General features: G+C 40.6%; 1 protein-coding gene across 7 annotated transcripts in view; it reads right to left on the reverse strand.

Annotated features, from left to right (window-relative positions):
• The window catches only part of LOC135486537 (inactive tyrosine-protein kinase transmembrane receptor ROR1-like), a 139,363-nt gene that overhangs the window by 25,192 nt on the left and 96,571 nt on the right, over positions 1–17,600 (reverse strand). The window contains exon 1 of one of the 7 annotated variants that reach the window (XM_064769397.1): positions 3,173–3,237. The exons of the other annotated variants lie outside the window; for them this stretch is intronic. The gene's annotated coding sequence lies outside the window, so the exon portion shown is untranslated. Of the gene's footprint in view, positions 1–3,172; positions 3,238–17,600 lie in introns of those variants that run through there. 7 annotated transcript variants of the gene reach the window in all.

Here is a 17,600-nt window from a genome sequence, read left to right on the forward strand (position 1 = left end):
TGTACACACGATTCATGTCATTTGAGATGGAATGAACCCTTGCTTTCAAGCAGATGTCATCCAAAATCGTCTCACCCCAACAAGGCCACAACCACTGCATATGAAATACACGCAAAGTGATTCTCAACATATGGATCATGTTGCGTTGAATCAACTCTTCATCCTCAGGAGACGCAAACCTTGGAAAGCCTTTCCTCAACAATAATAAGATCAACAGACATCTTTTGAAGACGCAACTCACTCCTATTGGCAATTAATTTCAATCTGATTTTCTTCCATCAGATATTCTCTGATGCCTTTTGAGAAGGTTGAAAGCAATCATCTCGGGGTTATGCAATGCAAAGTCAAGTGCGTATGGTGCAAACTGCAAGGGTTGTTAAAGGAAAATATAGGGAAGATGAGGAGAGAGCAATTTTGTTAAAAACATTCTTTAAGTAAGGAAAATGCCCCTTGTGGCATCTGTCTGGCTTCCCAAGTTGCTGAAGACAACGAGAGCACAAGAGCTAGAGCTAAAATTTTGACTCTTTAGACAATAAGGGCAACCTGTGTTGCAGGAGGAAATTGGGTCACCTGGAGGAAAAAAGGCAGTCGAAGTGAGTCACCCTCTCTATGACATGAGTACTGGGACTGACTGGGAATCCAAGCCAGGACCTCAGAGATGACAGCACTGATGGTTCCATTGCACAACTCTGACAGCCTAGTCTCATGGCAGTGATTGGTCCATCAGAAGGGAATATTCCTAACACTACGGTTTGGTAAAATGGGGCAGGGCACCTGATGCCGGGGTGAGCAAGATGATGGCAGGCATCTCATACAAACCATTAGCCTGCTCTACAGGTAAGTCCATTCAACAGAAAAGATACTCCAGTTAGGAGAGACACTTGGTGGTTATATCCAAAGAACAAACAAAACCAAATCCAAAATACAGGACATCCTATTGAGTAGCTAGTCCATGTATGAATGAGGCATGTAGTATTTACCATTAGCGATGAGTAGAAAAATCCATAAGTTCCCGGAGAGCAGCGAGCACACGTCACGACCTTTATATAGACAAACAGTCATGTTGGCAGAATCATCAGGCTTTGTTCGACACCTGTTCGATATTCGCAGGATATACTTTCCCGCCAATGCAGGGAATCAAACTGTCGCTCCTGTTGCTTTGTCTCTGTTGGTTGCAGCACTAGATTATTGGTTTCTCTCTCACTGCAATGACACCTGTGTACTCTCTCGTCGCCCGAATTCTAGCACTATTTTCTGCCATTCGAATCCTCGGTGACAGAGAGCTCAGACAATACCTTGCAGCACTCAGAGTTTTCAAGGATTCGTTCCGTGCTTTGTGGTCAGTCTGGAGTAGGCAGGTATGAGCGTTAAGTGTGACAGGTATGATGCAACCGAGGGGCCATCCCTGTAATTACATGCTCCATAAGGGGGTAATCATCCCATTACCAATGTAGAGTGTTGTCCTACTAACTGTGACATTGCCAGTGTGGAGAAAACACTGCGTTGAGCGACATAGCTGAGTGGACAAAGTAAAGTTTAATTCATGCAAACTTTGGCTCAGTTTGTGTACATGGTGCAGTGCATTATGCACTGTTTCAGGTCAAAGTTAGGTTGAATTTAACTATAATCGGATTCAAGCAAACTTTGGTTCAATTTGTCTACATGGTGTAGTGCATTATACACTAATTCTGGTCAGAGGTAAAGTTGAATTTAACTGCAGAGTGTTAAATTTGAAAACATGTCTCACTTTACTTTTTCAGGGTGGCAAGGGATTTCTCCAGCTGTCAATCAGAAATATTTATCCCAAGGGTCCTCCATCACCTGTAACATGACCAATCGAGGGCAGCATGACGAGGTTAACATCGAAAACCTGATGATCGTCTGCGAAATCTTGTTTTGTTGTGTAACTTTGAGCCAGGCTGGGAACTGAATGCAGTAAAGTGTGGCACACACTGGAGTCAAGAGCCACGACTGGCGGAGTTGCAGAAAATATCCGTGGCTGAGTTGTCAAAAGACTTCACCAACTGTTGAGACAACGCAATCATTCTGTCACTCAAACTGTTGCTTTCGATTGCATTCCATGAAAACTACAGTTTTACATATCAAATCGGATCAGATCAGCTTTTTATCAGATGTTTTCCATGAAAATCTGACTGAGAGTGCTTTGGCATCCCATTAGCTTCCGAGAGATGTTAAAGGGGGACTATAGACAGGTGCACAGGGGTAAAATTGGCGGTCTCCAGGTTGCAACTATGCACGGTTTGGGAACTGTTGTCTATGGCCTGTTCTTTTCACTTACCCTTTATTCTGAATTGTCGTTTCATGGACATAGCAAATGAGAGCGCAACATATCGCACAAATATTCAAGTCCTTATGATAGAAATGTATCCACTTTAAAATCGCAGATGCTCGAATGAAAATAATGTTTGCTGAACATGATGATGTTGCCACAGAAATAATCCAAATTTTAACTGCTATATCCCAGAATCGGTCTTACTATTCCTATGATAGAGGACACTTTTGATATAGTGCACATGGGCAACAAAATCAGGAGTATCTTAATTGTACTGGCTTAGTTGCCTGTATGTATCGAATTTAATGGAGTAATGCCACAAAAGAACCTTTTTGAGATTTCAACTAACTGTCTGCGACTCAGTTCAAGCTGAATCATCAAAACTGAGACAGCCATTTAAGAAAAAAATTGCCCTGAAGCACAACTTCAAAGTAACTTTCCAACTACATGCAGCTGACTGTAAGAAAGCCACAGATTTTGAAATGCTTGATTTCGTTGCCAGTGTGCCCCAAACATAACAGGACAATGCCCTAAAAAAATTTAAAATAAAGATTTTTAAAAACCCTTAACGATTCAGCCGGAAATGAACCATCAAAATTGACATATCCATCAGTATTCCTCTATCACTGCGGCAGAACTTTACTAACCAGCCTGAGTTTCCTGTATGCTCAGAAGTCAACAAAAAAGGCCAACTCTATTGTGACACAAGAGAAAATATTGGAATTAAGATATCGATCAGTAGATATTCCCCAAGCGCTGAAGCACAACTTTACTAACCACAAGTGACTTGCTAACTAGCTTGACATGATAGCAGCAGATAAAGATGCTACCTTTAGCAGTCTCCATGTGTTAAGCCTGAGTCAAGCAATTAGCACTTACTCGGGTTATCTGATGCTTCAAGATAAATAAAACCTCTTCTACTCCTCGGAAAGAGGATACAATTGCAATCGATGTGCTTCCTGGATGCATCTGCGGAGGCTGGCAAAAGCTGTATGGACCGTGAAGCCACAACGGCCGCCGCAGCGTGGGCTCGATAAAAGGATGCCCACCTCGGCACCACTTTACTCAAAGGTGGCCGAGCTAATTGGTGCTCAAGAATGAGAAATGATGCCAAGAGTTCCCACTTTATGGTACTGCCGAACCTTCCCTTTCATTTACTTTTATTGCATTGAGGTTATTCATTGACCCTTTTCCATTCTGATTTATGCTTTTTCCTGAGTTCATGATAGCAAAGTCACTTGCACCTTAGAGGGGGAAGGGAGTTTTGCCTTAAAAAATGCATTGCTCTGCTGGTACATCTTTACTTTCATCTTTTATTGCACCCAACGTATTTATTTATTTGCCGAGTTCATGAGAGAAGTCACTTGTACCTTGAAGGGAGGGGAATTTTTTGCTCAAAATGTATTGCCCCATCCTTTCCTTGCATTTACTTTTATTGCATTCAACTCAATATTTATTTATCCTTTCCATTCTTATTTATGCTATTTGCTGGGTTCATGAGAGTAAAGTGACTTGCACCTTATGAAAAAGAGGCCAAGTTCCATTAGATACAGGCTTCATGACAGGAGGAGAAACCTGACACGTTGTATACTAAATATCAGCAGCAACAAAGAAGCTGAGAGTCTGAAAAAACAAGATCCGGTAAAGCACCTGCAAATGGGCAATTTTTATCACTGCGATAAATATTGCTGCAATGGGCAATGAAAAGATTGCTCATCTGCGGGTAGAACTAGTTATCACTGGGTTTGATGTCAATCGCCGGTTACAGCAATCACGGCTTCTTGTCAGCTGCTGTGAGAGGATGACTGGAAACCTCACTATGGTTACTGATGATTTATCAGTTGCCATTGAACACTAGATGTGTCTGACTCTGTTGACCATTTATGAGTAACAAGAAAGCCATTGAAAATGACACTGCCATTACCCACTTTCACTTTAACACATCCACATCCCTTTTAGAGAGGACGAGTGGCCACATTAACCATTGGAAACAAGAGACACCATGGTCACTGGACACTCACTACATCAGCGAGCTCAAACTGACCAATGTGACAAGGGCCCCATTGAAAGTAACCACTACATCATCACCCCTTTCACCTGGACACTTAACCTCCTCATCCCTTTAGAACAATAGCCCTTCAGCGGTACCTGAACCAGAGATAGATCCAAGGTTATTGTTCCAGTGTCAGTGATGTCATCCTTTGAGTAACACCTCGCAAACAAGGTGGTACTTATAGGGAAACCATTGTCAGTTACTTCCTCCCCAGAGCAAAACAAAAGGGGGAAACGCAGGCTTCGAATATCAATATGTCAGACGAGTTGATATCATGCTTTCTTGCATGTCACAAAGAGGAAAAGTCTTTGAATATGCAGGGCTGTGCTTTGAGGGGAGGGGTAATGACAAGGGCTTAAGAGGCTGCAGATTTTTTAAACTAAGTTGTTTTTCTCACGATCATCATTCTGTCGATGCAATAATTGGTTTCTTGGATCTTCAATGGCTTTTTGATAATGAAACGAGATACTGAACCATGAAATGTTCGCAGAGCTAAATGTTGGCAAATTTGCTCATTTTCAATTGTCAGTACTAGACTAGATATCACGTTTACTGCTAAAATGTCAATTCATTACAGATGAAATGCACTTTTGAAGTTCGCGTTTGACGGGTATTAAAAACCTGTTCAGTTCATGGTTTATCGTATTCCCAAATGATCAGATCCAGCTATTTTGCAAAGCGCTCAAAGAAACCATCTTCGAAAGCCAACTTCATCATAGTGGAGAACCTACTTGTCATGCCCCAGACAGGCTTGCCAACTTCTTTGGTTAAGCTACCAAAATATTGGAACTATAAATCATTTCGATCACTATCATTATTCCAAAGTCCATTGACAAAATTGGTGGATTGGTCACTCCCCAGACCATAAACTTGTAACAATAAAGAGTCCATACCCATCAGGATCATTCCCTGATCTTTTTTTCTTGCTAAGAAGGCACATGTCTTCCTCAACCAGAAGACTAAATCCTCCATTATATTTGTCTGATGGCACTGGTTCTAAACGCCATCCACTAATCGAGGAAAGAAGGCATTGGTCTTGAAAACCATTGACCAAATTGACCCAAGGTCTTAAATACTATCCACCAAAATCACATCTAGGTCTTAAATGCCATTCTCCAAATGCACAACATCATTAATCATGTCCCCATAACAATAATTGACATATAATTGATGACTTAAAGTGTCCAGGGCGGGGCAGAGCCATTTGACTCCGAGATCAAAAGGCTAAATTGAAATATAACCAACCCGACAGAACTTTTATCGATGTTTATGAGAGATATGAAAACTTATTGCTTGATGCGTTGGGGGTGTTTGATTGGACAATATTTTGTGATTAATATTGGAACAGATGCTACAAGTCGTTTGATTTAATACAACATATTGCGATCTTTGATATCACGATTACGATAACGTAATTTGATAATTCGGAGCAGAAAATTTATTTATAAGGATGAGTCGTTGTCACGTAGTATGAATAATGTTTGGTAATTTTGTATTGATTTGTGGTACGGATGACCCAAGTGTGGCTCGAGCCATCTGACAGAACACAAGAGAAAATGCAACAGAATTGAAAATAACCTTACAATTGGATATCCTGGACTATGGTGTGTTCAGACCCTCCATAGTTATGACATTAACAGAATTTTACAGAAATTAGCCAGAATTTAACAGAAATCGGCTATTATAGTCCATTATGTAAAAGCCCCCTAGTGCCAGATCTTGGAACCTAGTGTTAGCACAGCTGCCACATTCTTAGTCTTTATTTATTCTTGGTATCATGCTATGGAAGTAAACAATGGAAGCTGATCTGCAATACTGAATCATTGCAACGGACACAAAAAGACTGGTTCCCGATTGTCAGTGGAGGCGATCTCTAAAAACCTAGAACCTAGTATACAAAAGGTGTAACGAGCTTGTTGTTTTAATTGGATCAGTCGGTACCAACAATCCCCAACAATTATGCGGAATATCCTGAATATCCTGGATTATCACATTAACTCATGTAAACATGGGAGATATTGAGAAAGATGACTCCATGATGTGTACAGCTCAATCCAAGTTAACTTTGACCTGAAACGGTGTTCATCGTGCATGGGAAGTTGTACAGATAATGCACTGAAGTTAGCTTGAAACAGACTTTATTAGATTATTCATGTGGTGTATACAGAACACGGAAAGTTGCTAGGATTGGTAGAAAACAACAACAAGGTGTTGCAATTCTGCATCTAAACAGGGAATCTTGTATCTTGTTTTAATAGTTTATATTGGTAAGGGTATCACTCCTTCAATACAACTTGTAACCTTATTAGAACAAAATCTGCACCAAGAACATGAAACTATGAATTCCTGACTGCAGTGTTTAGCAAGACAAACACAGAAATTTTCCTCAAAAGTTTACAACAATCAAGACCTGCTCTGTCAACTGTAAATTTAAAATCTGTGCCTGAGCTCTTAAGATTAGCAAATTGGCTACTTTTCCTTTGCAGTGGACGTGTTTTCTAGATCACCCCCACCCAGAACACAGTGGGGCAAAAAAGATAACTGCAAGCATGAAATCTAGTCATCATACACACACACTACAGATACAAGTCGGTCGTCACATGTGATCAGAGCTAAACCATTTGAACTAATTGATGGATTGGTGAGGATTCCTTTAGATCAACACGTGCTCCCTCATCCCAGTCTCAATCAGGCTAAAAGCAATCAGCGTATGGATTGAATTCATTAAAAATGTATCTGTCTCGCTACAGCGTTTGATGAAAGTGAATTAACGAATTAATTCACAAACAACGTAACGATGGAATTAGAAGACATTCGTTAAGTTGCGGCGTCCTTGAAACATCAATGGGCACATTTGATCGCTATTGGATTATGGGATGGCGTCGAGTTACGCAAGAGATGGGAGTGTAATATGGTGGGTGGGATGTCAGTTGATTGCAGCTGAGTCTTACGAAAGAAGCAACAGTGTTTGGAGGTTCTTGGATACACGAATGAAAGAGAAATTTTGGGGACTTCCAGAAATTGGCGTTAAAGATCGAGGGCTGGTAAAAGCACAAATAAGACAAACTATGCTTAGTTATTTATATCAATTAACTAAAGATTGTTTACTCCAACAGATAAAAGGACAACAAGCATCAACAACAAAACCGGACCCTTTAGCTTTACCCAGATATCTGGAACATCTAAAATTTCACAATGACTACCCCTGCAATTTCACAAAAGTTTCCTGCAGCTCTGCTTTGAAGTTAATAAGCACACCTGTGACAATCACTGCAATAGCCAAGACAGATATGGCAGAAATGGCCTTTTTCATGATGCCACGATGGGCCGAAATCACGGTCAGAATTCAGGACAGACACCATTATTTTAGTGGGACAACCAGTGAATTACATTGGCATTCAGTCAAAATTACCCAAATGGAAATCAGGAGAGGGCTTTTTTGTTACAGAAGGTTGAAACAGGTTACCTCCTTCCCCTTCTTATTGGTACCCCCTCCTGACAGCTGGGAAGCAACATATCGGTACAATCAACTGGTATCATACTGTGTATGATACACACAACGCGTACATGTATACACCATACTAACATCACACAAAGCAACAAGACGCAAAAACAAATCAAAGGATAAAATCACCAAGAAATCAACAGTTAAATCATAAACTCAACTCACATGAGATAAAATCCACTACGCCATTGATGAATCGACAAACTATCCCGCAATTTTCACAATCGAAGAAACCTGCTCGAAGCACGCTAGCGTAAGAATGAGTATCGAGTGACTCACATCGCATTATCAGTCATGATTACCACTAAACCACTCGAACCGCTTCCCTCTATTATGACTTTTGACTCGCAATCATTGCCTGGGTGATTGCACCGGGTGATCGTAGCTCGATTGACACGACGCGATGCTGTGCTAACCTATGCTAACCTGTGCAAATAGGCAGGTAATAAACCGACTTCAAAGGGATGAGCAACAAATAGGTTGACTTTACCGAAGATTGCATGACAGTGCTTTAAAGGGGGACTATAGGCAGGAGGAGCTCGGGGTCAGATTGGTCATCTTCATCGCACCTTATATCCTCGCAACCATTGCAAAACAAAGTGTGTTACTGGTATGCATCTTGCACGTACAGTGCGCATAACAGAAGGGATGTCAATTGTGACTAGAACTGTGGAATGTTCTCATATGACGGCCCGACGATCAGTCAGAAGCAAGTCCTCCATCTGAATAGCATTTTACACCATATTTCCTCTTGATCTGGAAGTTCATCACCCCAGCGTGTTTGCCTTGTTATGAATGCTCGCAATTCATAAACCTGGATGGAGTGGATCGTCCATAACTTGTGACACAGGCATCATAAACAATAAACATCATATTTACATATACTTCTAACTTGTTAGCCAAGTTAAACGCATGTAGCTTCCACCATGGTTTTCTAAGCTTCCATCAGTACACAACTGATATATTACACCAATTGACAGAAAATTTGGAATTCATAGTTGAAATCAACAAGGACAGGTGCAGATGTGCACTTTTTTGCACAGAACCTGTTTTTAGAAGTAATGCAGGTTATCATGCTTATATACAGCGAGATTGCGATTGATATAAAAAACAACACTACAACGTTGTATAAAATAGATGACGTTTCGGATATTTTGATTCCTTTTTCAAAGTCAGTGAGATTGCGATCAGCATCCCAGACAAGGCTACAGTAGAATCAGCGAGGGTCCAGGCAAAATAGCTCATTTTGGCATCAAAACACCAATCGGGGACCCATGCCTGACTGTTAAACTATTCAATAGTATATCACTAGCAGAAGATGAGACACAGTTTACATTTGGTAACCAAGACTGACACATCTTTATCAAATGTGATTAGATTGACATTGGACGATTGGCAACCATCGATGCAATTACAACTAAGACCACTTCATATTGGCAATATTGAAAAATCAAATATTATGCTTGCGATCGGACTAAAGTCTTAGTCATGGCTGAGACAGCTACTGCCTGTTGCTAAGTAGCCTGGAAGGAAATATCACCAGTCTAAGTTATCTGAAGACTGTTATTGAGAAGTCTGGATTAGGTACAGTGGAACCTCCCTTAATAGCAGATACCTCTCTATTAGGACAACCTCTCTATAAAGGACACTACATGTAGTTTCGGTCCCAAAGTGATGGTTTCCAATTAATTTGACCTCCCTAATGAGGATACCACTCTATTGAGGACAGCACTTGTCAGTCCCGAGGGTGTCCTTGATAGAGAGGTTCTACTTCCATATCTGGAAACTTGGAAGGTTAGTCTCTGGGTTCAGAGCCCTGGACACGTCCCTGCCCAAGGTGCACCGTAGCCTTGTCTTCTTGCAAGAAGCTCAATGATTGAATGCTCGAATCAGAAGGGTTAACGGTCAATGATGCCATGCATAATTAGATCACAAGACTGAATCCCCAGAGACAAAAGCTATGACTTATACCAACGGGATTGTCTCCCCACGACATCAAATCCATGCCGAAGCAGCAATAACACAACAAGATTTTGATTCATTTGATACCATCTTTAAACAAGTGGTTTGAGTCAAATTATTCTCACACAGCGATACTTGATAATACCCTAAGGGACTGCAGAATGATGAAATGACCCATCACCATGTGTTGAGCAAGACTCATCCGTTTCGGATTACGACTTGTCAAATCGTATCACCACAGATTTCACAGCGGTGAATTTTCAATAAATGGTAATAAATGTAATTTTGAAGTGTGACATAATGTGAGATGTCAAGCTAAACATGCTAAAGAGAGAAGAGGCTACATTTCAAGATGATGACTCCTCAACTCAACAGGTCTGCACTAGGACCTTTCTCTGTGCCCTCAACATCTTTTCTTATGCACTAACAAATCAGTCAGGAACTATTGCGGCATTGGGATGTAACATCCCGATTGGAAAAACCTCCCGATTGCCAACTATGATTCACGAAAAGCCTACAACAGCATTATTTACCTCTTTGATGCTGCTTCAAAACCATTTCCTTAGAGAGCCGAGTGGATTCTAGAGTCAGCAATATATTGTGATCTTGCAGAACTCTTCTGTAAGTTTTGTTATATAAATATGTACTCAACTTGTCAATAACGGGAGATGCTGAAAGTAGTGCCTTCGGGTGGGCCACTTAAGTTGTTTGGATGTGAGGAGTCTTTATCAAGAAGATGCTGGAGTCAACTAACAAACCATTGAACTGAAAGTGCCACAGAGGGGGGATGAAGTGGCAGAGACGTTTTTCAGCATCTTCGAGAACTTCCTAAGGATTCTGACAAAGTCTCACTTTTTCTTCTCCTTCTCTGTTAGAGATTTTTGAGACGCAGACTAGACCGTCGGGCCATTTTTGGTAACGAAGTCAACTGTCCTAGAAATTTCCACCACAAAACCCAAGAGGTTTGTGGTCAGGGCGGTGTCCTTTAGCCCTCTCTATTCGTCAAAGGGGAAAGTCTAAACAAACTCTGAAGGTCTACAGTTTTACCTCTCCTGGGAGCTATCAACAAGGGATCGGAGCCATGACAAGAAGTGCAATACTGTGCGATTAACCAAGACGACACTGCATGGCACTTCAAGTTATATTGCTTCTGCGTGCATCAAACAAGGTTACTTATGGACACAACAGTAACTACTGACCATCATGTGCAAAATGACTATGAGTATCGAGCAAGCAAGCTCTACATCATGTTGAGTGCTTGCTTCCTCTTTCTCTATTTACACAGTTGTTCTGCGAGGTAGACGTCTTTTCTCAACCGTTCCTTGCCGTACATTTTACCCGGGCCTGACCTCGACCTCGACCTTTTGAAAATACAAGTATTGTTATTTCTTTCTGGAGCTAGGGCTGTCTGTGAGGCTCTCTCTCCCCGGGGAGTAGTGCCCTATGAACCCACCAGGTATCGTAAGGGGCAAGACCAAACGAGCGGCTGTTCATCAAAATACGAAGATGTGCTTTAATAACCATGATGAAGAAAAGATGAATTGGATAATTATGAAAAATTTATAATCAGGTGGAAAGGACGATCAATCAGAAAAATCCCATCAACGAACCTGAATCAAGCATCCCATTACTAACACTTACCAGTTAACAATTTCAGACGGTCTTCAACTCCGTAGACGATCATATTCTTGGTAGAATTTCTTATACTTGGTAGGCAGTCTTATACTTGGGAAGACAGTCTTATACTTGGTAGACAGTCTTATACTTGGTAGACAGTCTTAAACTTTGTAGACAGTCTTATATTTGGAGATGGTCATATTCTTTGTAGACGGTCTTATACTTTGCAGGCAGTCTTAAACTTGGTAGACAGTCTTATATTTTGGTAGACGGTCTTATACTTGGTAGATGGGTAGACTTGTACTGGGTAGACTGTCTTATATTTGGGGGACAGACTTTATTTGGTAGACGGTCTTTGTCTGTTGGTAGAATTGCTCATGACATTGTCTTGCACAGCTTAAAGCAGGACTTTGTACGGGAGCTAGGGAGTCAAATTGGAAGTATCCACCAACAGGGTTCGATTCAGCGGTGCAATGATCACATTCCTCTTTCAAGCATTGCAAACAATGACAATGACGACGGACAACATATTCTGTGCCGTAAGAAAAGCTTACATCTCATAGAGGTGAGCTAAGGATGGTAGACTAGGCTAATGGGTTAACTCTTGGAAAGTGTGAATGACTTAAAACAACACAGGTTGGAAGTTTTTTCCAAAGAAGATGTCAAGAAGTTATGCAGTGATTAGGTAAAGCATGTGTGTAGGTAATGATACATAGCTATCAGATGCTGTTACTATTGTGGGGCAATAAATCAAGGGCTAAGTGCCCCAGGTTTTTAGCCCAGGCTGAGTGAGACCTTAAGGTAGGCGGTAATCACTCTAATGCGTTTATTGTAGGCTTCATTTATATATTCATCAATAAGCACATCCTTGTTTTCAGTCAGGTATGATATGAAAGAAATTGACATGTGGTATTGCCTAACTATCATGAGATGGCCCCTGTTTTTCAGCAAAGAGAGATCTCAAAGGCCTTTGCCCTTCATATTTAATCATGGGTCAGGAAAATAGAATTGCAGTTATACACAATGCCGCAGTGCAGTTGTTATGCAGTAGGATTTGTATATCTTTCGACACAACGACAATGCTGGCATTTATATTTAGTACGTAATGCAATTCGGAAATTTCAAATTCAAATATAAATCACTGATTTCTTAGGAACAGTGTAGGCAGAACTTTTCTTCCACCATGTCCACTGTAGAAAAATATTAAGAGGGAAAGAGGAGGGGTCAAGTGTAACTGGTTGCTTAATACCCCCAGTAGAAAGTGCTGATTCGAAGATTTTGGCCAGCTGAGCTGAAGCCCACATGTTTGTACATCCATAGATAACTTCAAGAAATCTGAGAATCTGAGTTTAGTAAGTCGATTGATTTAGTTTGACAGCATGTCTCTATTCCCGTGCTCCGATGCCTGATGATAAGATGATGTCAAATAGAGTGGCACTTCATGTTGAAAACAGCGCAAGTTAACCCATTTCTCTCGGCATGCTCAAGGATGACACGCCTATGGGTCAGGAAGTACACTATGGTACTAAATGCGAGTAAGTTTATCACGCTGATGTTGTCTTGAGTGGTTGGCGGCCATAGTGGGTATTAGATACTGCTCAAATCATGACACAAGCAAAAACTGTTATCTGTGAGTATCATCCCTTAAATGCCAACCGCACATATAGACCAGATCACGGCGCTGTCATTCAAATCACCCACTTTTTTTTCTGCTCAGCCCAACCAAACCAGGTTAGCCATCAGTTAGCTATTCATGAACACTTTCCGTCTCTATTCTTAATCCCTGTCCTTCCCTCATTTCAAAATAGGTTTTCCCAATCCATATGTTACCATTTCATTCAGTATCTCACTTCATGTAGTATTGAGGAAGTTGTCGCAAAACAGACAAGCGGAGAGGCAAAAGGATTTCTAGTTTGTGTCTGTTGGGATCTGCAATGCATCAGAAAAGATTGTGAGTCACAAATTGTGTGTTCAAGTGCAAGTGCACAGCACTTGACAAAGGGCTCCTCGTCACGCCTTGTCCTACACTCAATCCTGACCAATGGTGTTAAGTGGTCAGCAAGAGTGCTGTCAACATTGGTCAAAGCTATTGGTTTTTGTCCAGAGAAAACCCAAGGCGACAATGCTGTACAACTCATATTCCCATGTTCATCATATTTGTAATTTCGTCACATCTCCATGTCTTCAGAAATAAATGCAAAATATCTTTCACTGAAGCCTTGTTCATGTTGTCAGAGGAAACACGACTACATTCTCTAGGAGATATCTTCTCCAAATATTTTGAAGCCAGTGCCAGAGCAGTGCACGGCATGCAGTACTTCAGCACAATTAGCTCTCTAAATATTTACTCTAGATGAAAGAATAACCAGATAGGCCTACTTATATTTTCTAATATTGAGAATTCGTCTTAACCGAATACTAGGCCGACCCTGGCCAGCCTGGGTTTTTGCAAGTTCCCACAGCAGCAAGCATGGCGAAAGCGACAAATGCATTCCCTGCATCCCCTCACCTAATTACCTGAAAATAGTTGCACCTAATTACCAGCTTGAAAACAGTTGGAAAGCTTACACCGACTGCAGATGAAAGTGACAAATTCAACTCCTACTAAAGAAATGAGGAAACTGTAGACCTTTAATACTAAAACCTTCTATTCCTTTAACTCTTTCACTTAACCACACCCGGTATATACCGTCCGTGCTCTGCGTACTACTGGCCCCGCAGTAATCCATACTGCTAAATTTTCATTGAACAATGGCACACTTTTTGTCAATTGATGACCGTTTTTTGGGCTGTGATCAAGGATTGTAAACCCGTTCCGTAATATCAAACAAAACAACATAACCAAACAGTTGTGTCTCTAAACTAAGTGAGTGATGGATCAGAGAGAGGATGATGGCTTTGATAACTGCAGCCAGATTCACCTTACCTGCAGACATACCTGACCAGGTTTCCTTTGATCTAAGGCACCAAGACTAGCTCAAAGCCATGATGAAGGGAACTTGATGTATTGCAGTCAGAATCCACGCAGGCATGGAACTACTCTTGACCTAAAAGAACCCCCTTTAGCAAAGGATATTTACAACTGCAGACTTCTGTTGCAAAAAGCCATAAACAAGTAAACTGAAGGTTGAGTTATTGCCAATTAAAGATGTATAGTCATTTTACAGTTCAATATCGGGTTTATCGAGATTTGAAATTGTTAGACTGAAATTAGTTTAAAGAGGCCATTCGTGTTCACTGTGAATTCCCCAATGAATAGTTTTCAACCGAGTCTCTCCTTTTTGACCCTTTAACCCCTTACTTTTTAAACTACAGCATGCAACAGACGCTTCTTGCCTTTTTCGATGACAGGGCTCTGCATCATTAAGTGCTACATTGTTCATCACATCTGGATTTTTTAGGGCATTTCACCAAAGGGCAGATATCTTAGCATCTGCCACCAAATGTGATACCTCTAGCTTTGTCTGCTTTGGACATGTTGGATTGGAAAAACCAATAGAATTTTTGTAATCTTCCAAAACAAACATTTTTACTTTTTTTCAGAAATCTTTACAAATTGCAAATTAAAGTGTAGCGGTACATATTTACATTCTATTTCGGTTTCATTTCTTCATTTCTTGTTTTACAGATTCCCCACGAGTGCATCCACATCTTGTCTACAAGCTTGTAACTTCACGGTTCCAGTTGCTGAAGACGTGTAAAACTGGCGTAGTCGTTTAGAGTTGCGTTGAAGGATAACGGCAGCTTGAGTGACAGATACGCAGATAGAATCGCCACAAACTTGAATTTATCATCTCAACTTCAAACGGATGCTCGGGTGAATGATACCTTGATAACATCTCGACTTGTTAAACAGGCTATAAAATGATGACTTATTCAGCAAGGGAAGATATATTGCTCACAATTAATAGACATCAATATCCCTGCTGTTGTAGTGACTTCATGATTTTGATGGTGAGGGAAAATGTTGGCAGTTCTTTCGATACTGAATGGTTTCTCAAAATACATCAGACCAATTTTAGGACAGTGGAACCTCCAATAGTGGACACCTCTCTGTTTTGGACACACTCTCTATTAGGGACGCTGATTAAGTTCTAAAATTATTTCAGTGGAATTTGGGATGAACAGTAGACTACATCAGGATTTAGCAAAAATTGCTTACCAGAAATCGGAAATAACTTCGACCAATTCTGACACATTGGAACCACCAATGGCGGACACCTCTCTATTCAGGACACCTTCTCTATTATAGGACACTGTCACGTAGGTCCCAAATTGGTTGTTTCCATTAAATTGACCTCCATATCTAATCAGCAAGGACACCTCACATTTAAGGACAGCACTTGTCAGTTCCGAGGGTGTCCTCAATAGAGAGGTTCTACTGTATTTCATTTTGATTTAAGACGTACTAATGCTCTGTAAATGAAACAGTTTGTTGTCGGGAATACCAATGATGTGCGAACAGAGTGCGCAGATAATGGACTACCCAGTCGGCGGCATTCGAATGTTGGTACATTTAAGGTGGAACGAACACTGATTTCAACTTAAACTGACCATGGAAACCTGTGTATTTTGTACCTCAATGCACACGGCCTCAGTGAATTCCCACCGGAACGGATTTTCTACCAAGATGAAGAAACAAAATCTGATTGTTGAAACTTATACATCACGGCAAATATGTGAACAACGACCTTCAACCGTGGTTTAATTTGGTGTACTCAAATTTGGAGTTAGCTTAGGAAGTCCCCTACTGCTTTTGCTAGGTATTACACATAGTTCTCTCTGGAAAGCTTTGCAGTACAGATAAACAAGCAAAATTTAGAGAAAATTACCGTATTCTTGGAGTTCTTCTGGAGAGGTGGGCCAGGCTTATGAGAAAGCAAGATGGGAGGGAAGATACACCATGCGCACCTGTCAATTTTAATGATGTATTTTACAGGCCTGGCTGTTTATGTTCATTGCATAATGAGATCAAACAAACTGGAAGCCAAAAAACAGATGTGATCTCAGCTCCACGTGGCAGAAATTCGGTAAATGTAAAGTTTTGAAATTTGTGAGATATTCAAAATCAAAATTGTACAATCTTTTTTGCGTCACCCAGTAGTACCAATACCTAATTCACTCGATTCTCCGTTGATATGAAATCCTATTGCAATGAGACGCCTGTCAAATGTTTCGTGTCACTTTTGGTTCATTCCTCCTCAAGTGCAATATAATTATTCTGGGTACATATAACTCATATCCTCTCCGCATTTGGGAAAATGGGCGACTAACGAGTTGGTACAGTATGTATTAGAAGTGTAAACATGAGTAGGAATGCGGCAATATGAACACAGGATATTACAATCTCAGGCAGGCAATCAGAAGCGCCACTCAAAGATGGGGGCTAGGAACAGCGGCAAAATCACGAGTGGGACAAAACATTGGGAGCGTAATGTTTTTGGGATTCAGGTTTCAAAAGTATGGAAATATTATACTTCAGCATATGAAGGAACTTTCAGAGAATTTTCATTTTCAGGCGGCCATTTTGGATTTTGGAGGCCATTTTGAATTTAAGGCAGAATGAAGGGTTATTTCAAAGAGTACGTTATCATAAAACAACAGACCTTGACTGAAATACAACAAGAGACTTTCAAATATGACTTTCGAGGAAAACATTTCCTCATTGGTGACAAGTTAGTATATTTCATTAGCCATATGACGTCTAAAAAACAAGGTCATTTTCTGAGATTGCTGTTTACAGAGATACAAAATATGGTAAAGTATCCTCTAATGGGAAGTGAACATTATATGGTAGGATTACAAATAAAACAGTTTTCCTATTTTTTTCACTTCCAATGTTTACCGCACTGTTCCCAATTATGCCTGGGTGTAATGTATCTGTCCCACACTGCACATATCAATAAGAAGACAGGGAAATAATGGACAAATTGAAATTTACTTCAAAACCTTTGAGGCCGCTGAAACAACTCTTTTGGCACAACACCACAAAATTACGCCAAGCTTGTTAGAATTGCTCAATCAGCACTGGCTTATCCTGAACAGTGTTAAGTAAATGGTTTCAGTTTTAGCCAAATTGTACATTTTCTAAAATATCCTAAAAGTACATCGCAACCCTGAAAGGGTTAACGTCGCACAGACAAGGGGATGAGCCATCACAGGGCAAAGAG

This window comes from Lineus longissimus, chromosome 4, assembly GCF_910592395.1.
Source record: "Lineus longissimus chromosome 4, tnLinLong1.2, whole genome shotgun sequence".
NCBI classification, from domain to species: domain Eukaryota; kingdom Metazoa; phylum Nemertea; class Pilidiophora; order Heteronemertea; family Lineidae; genus Lineus; species Lineus longissimus.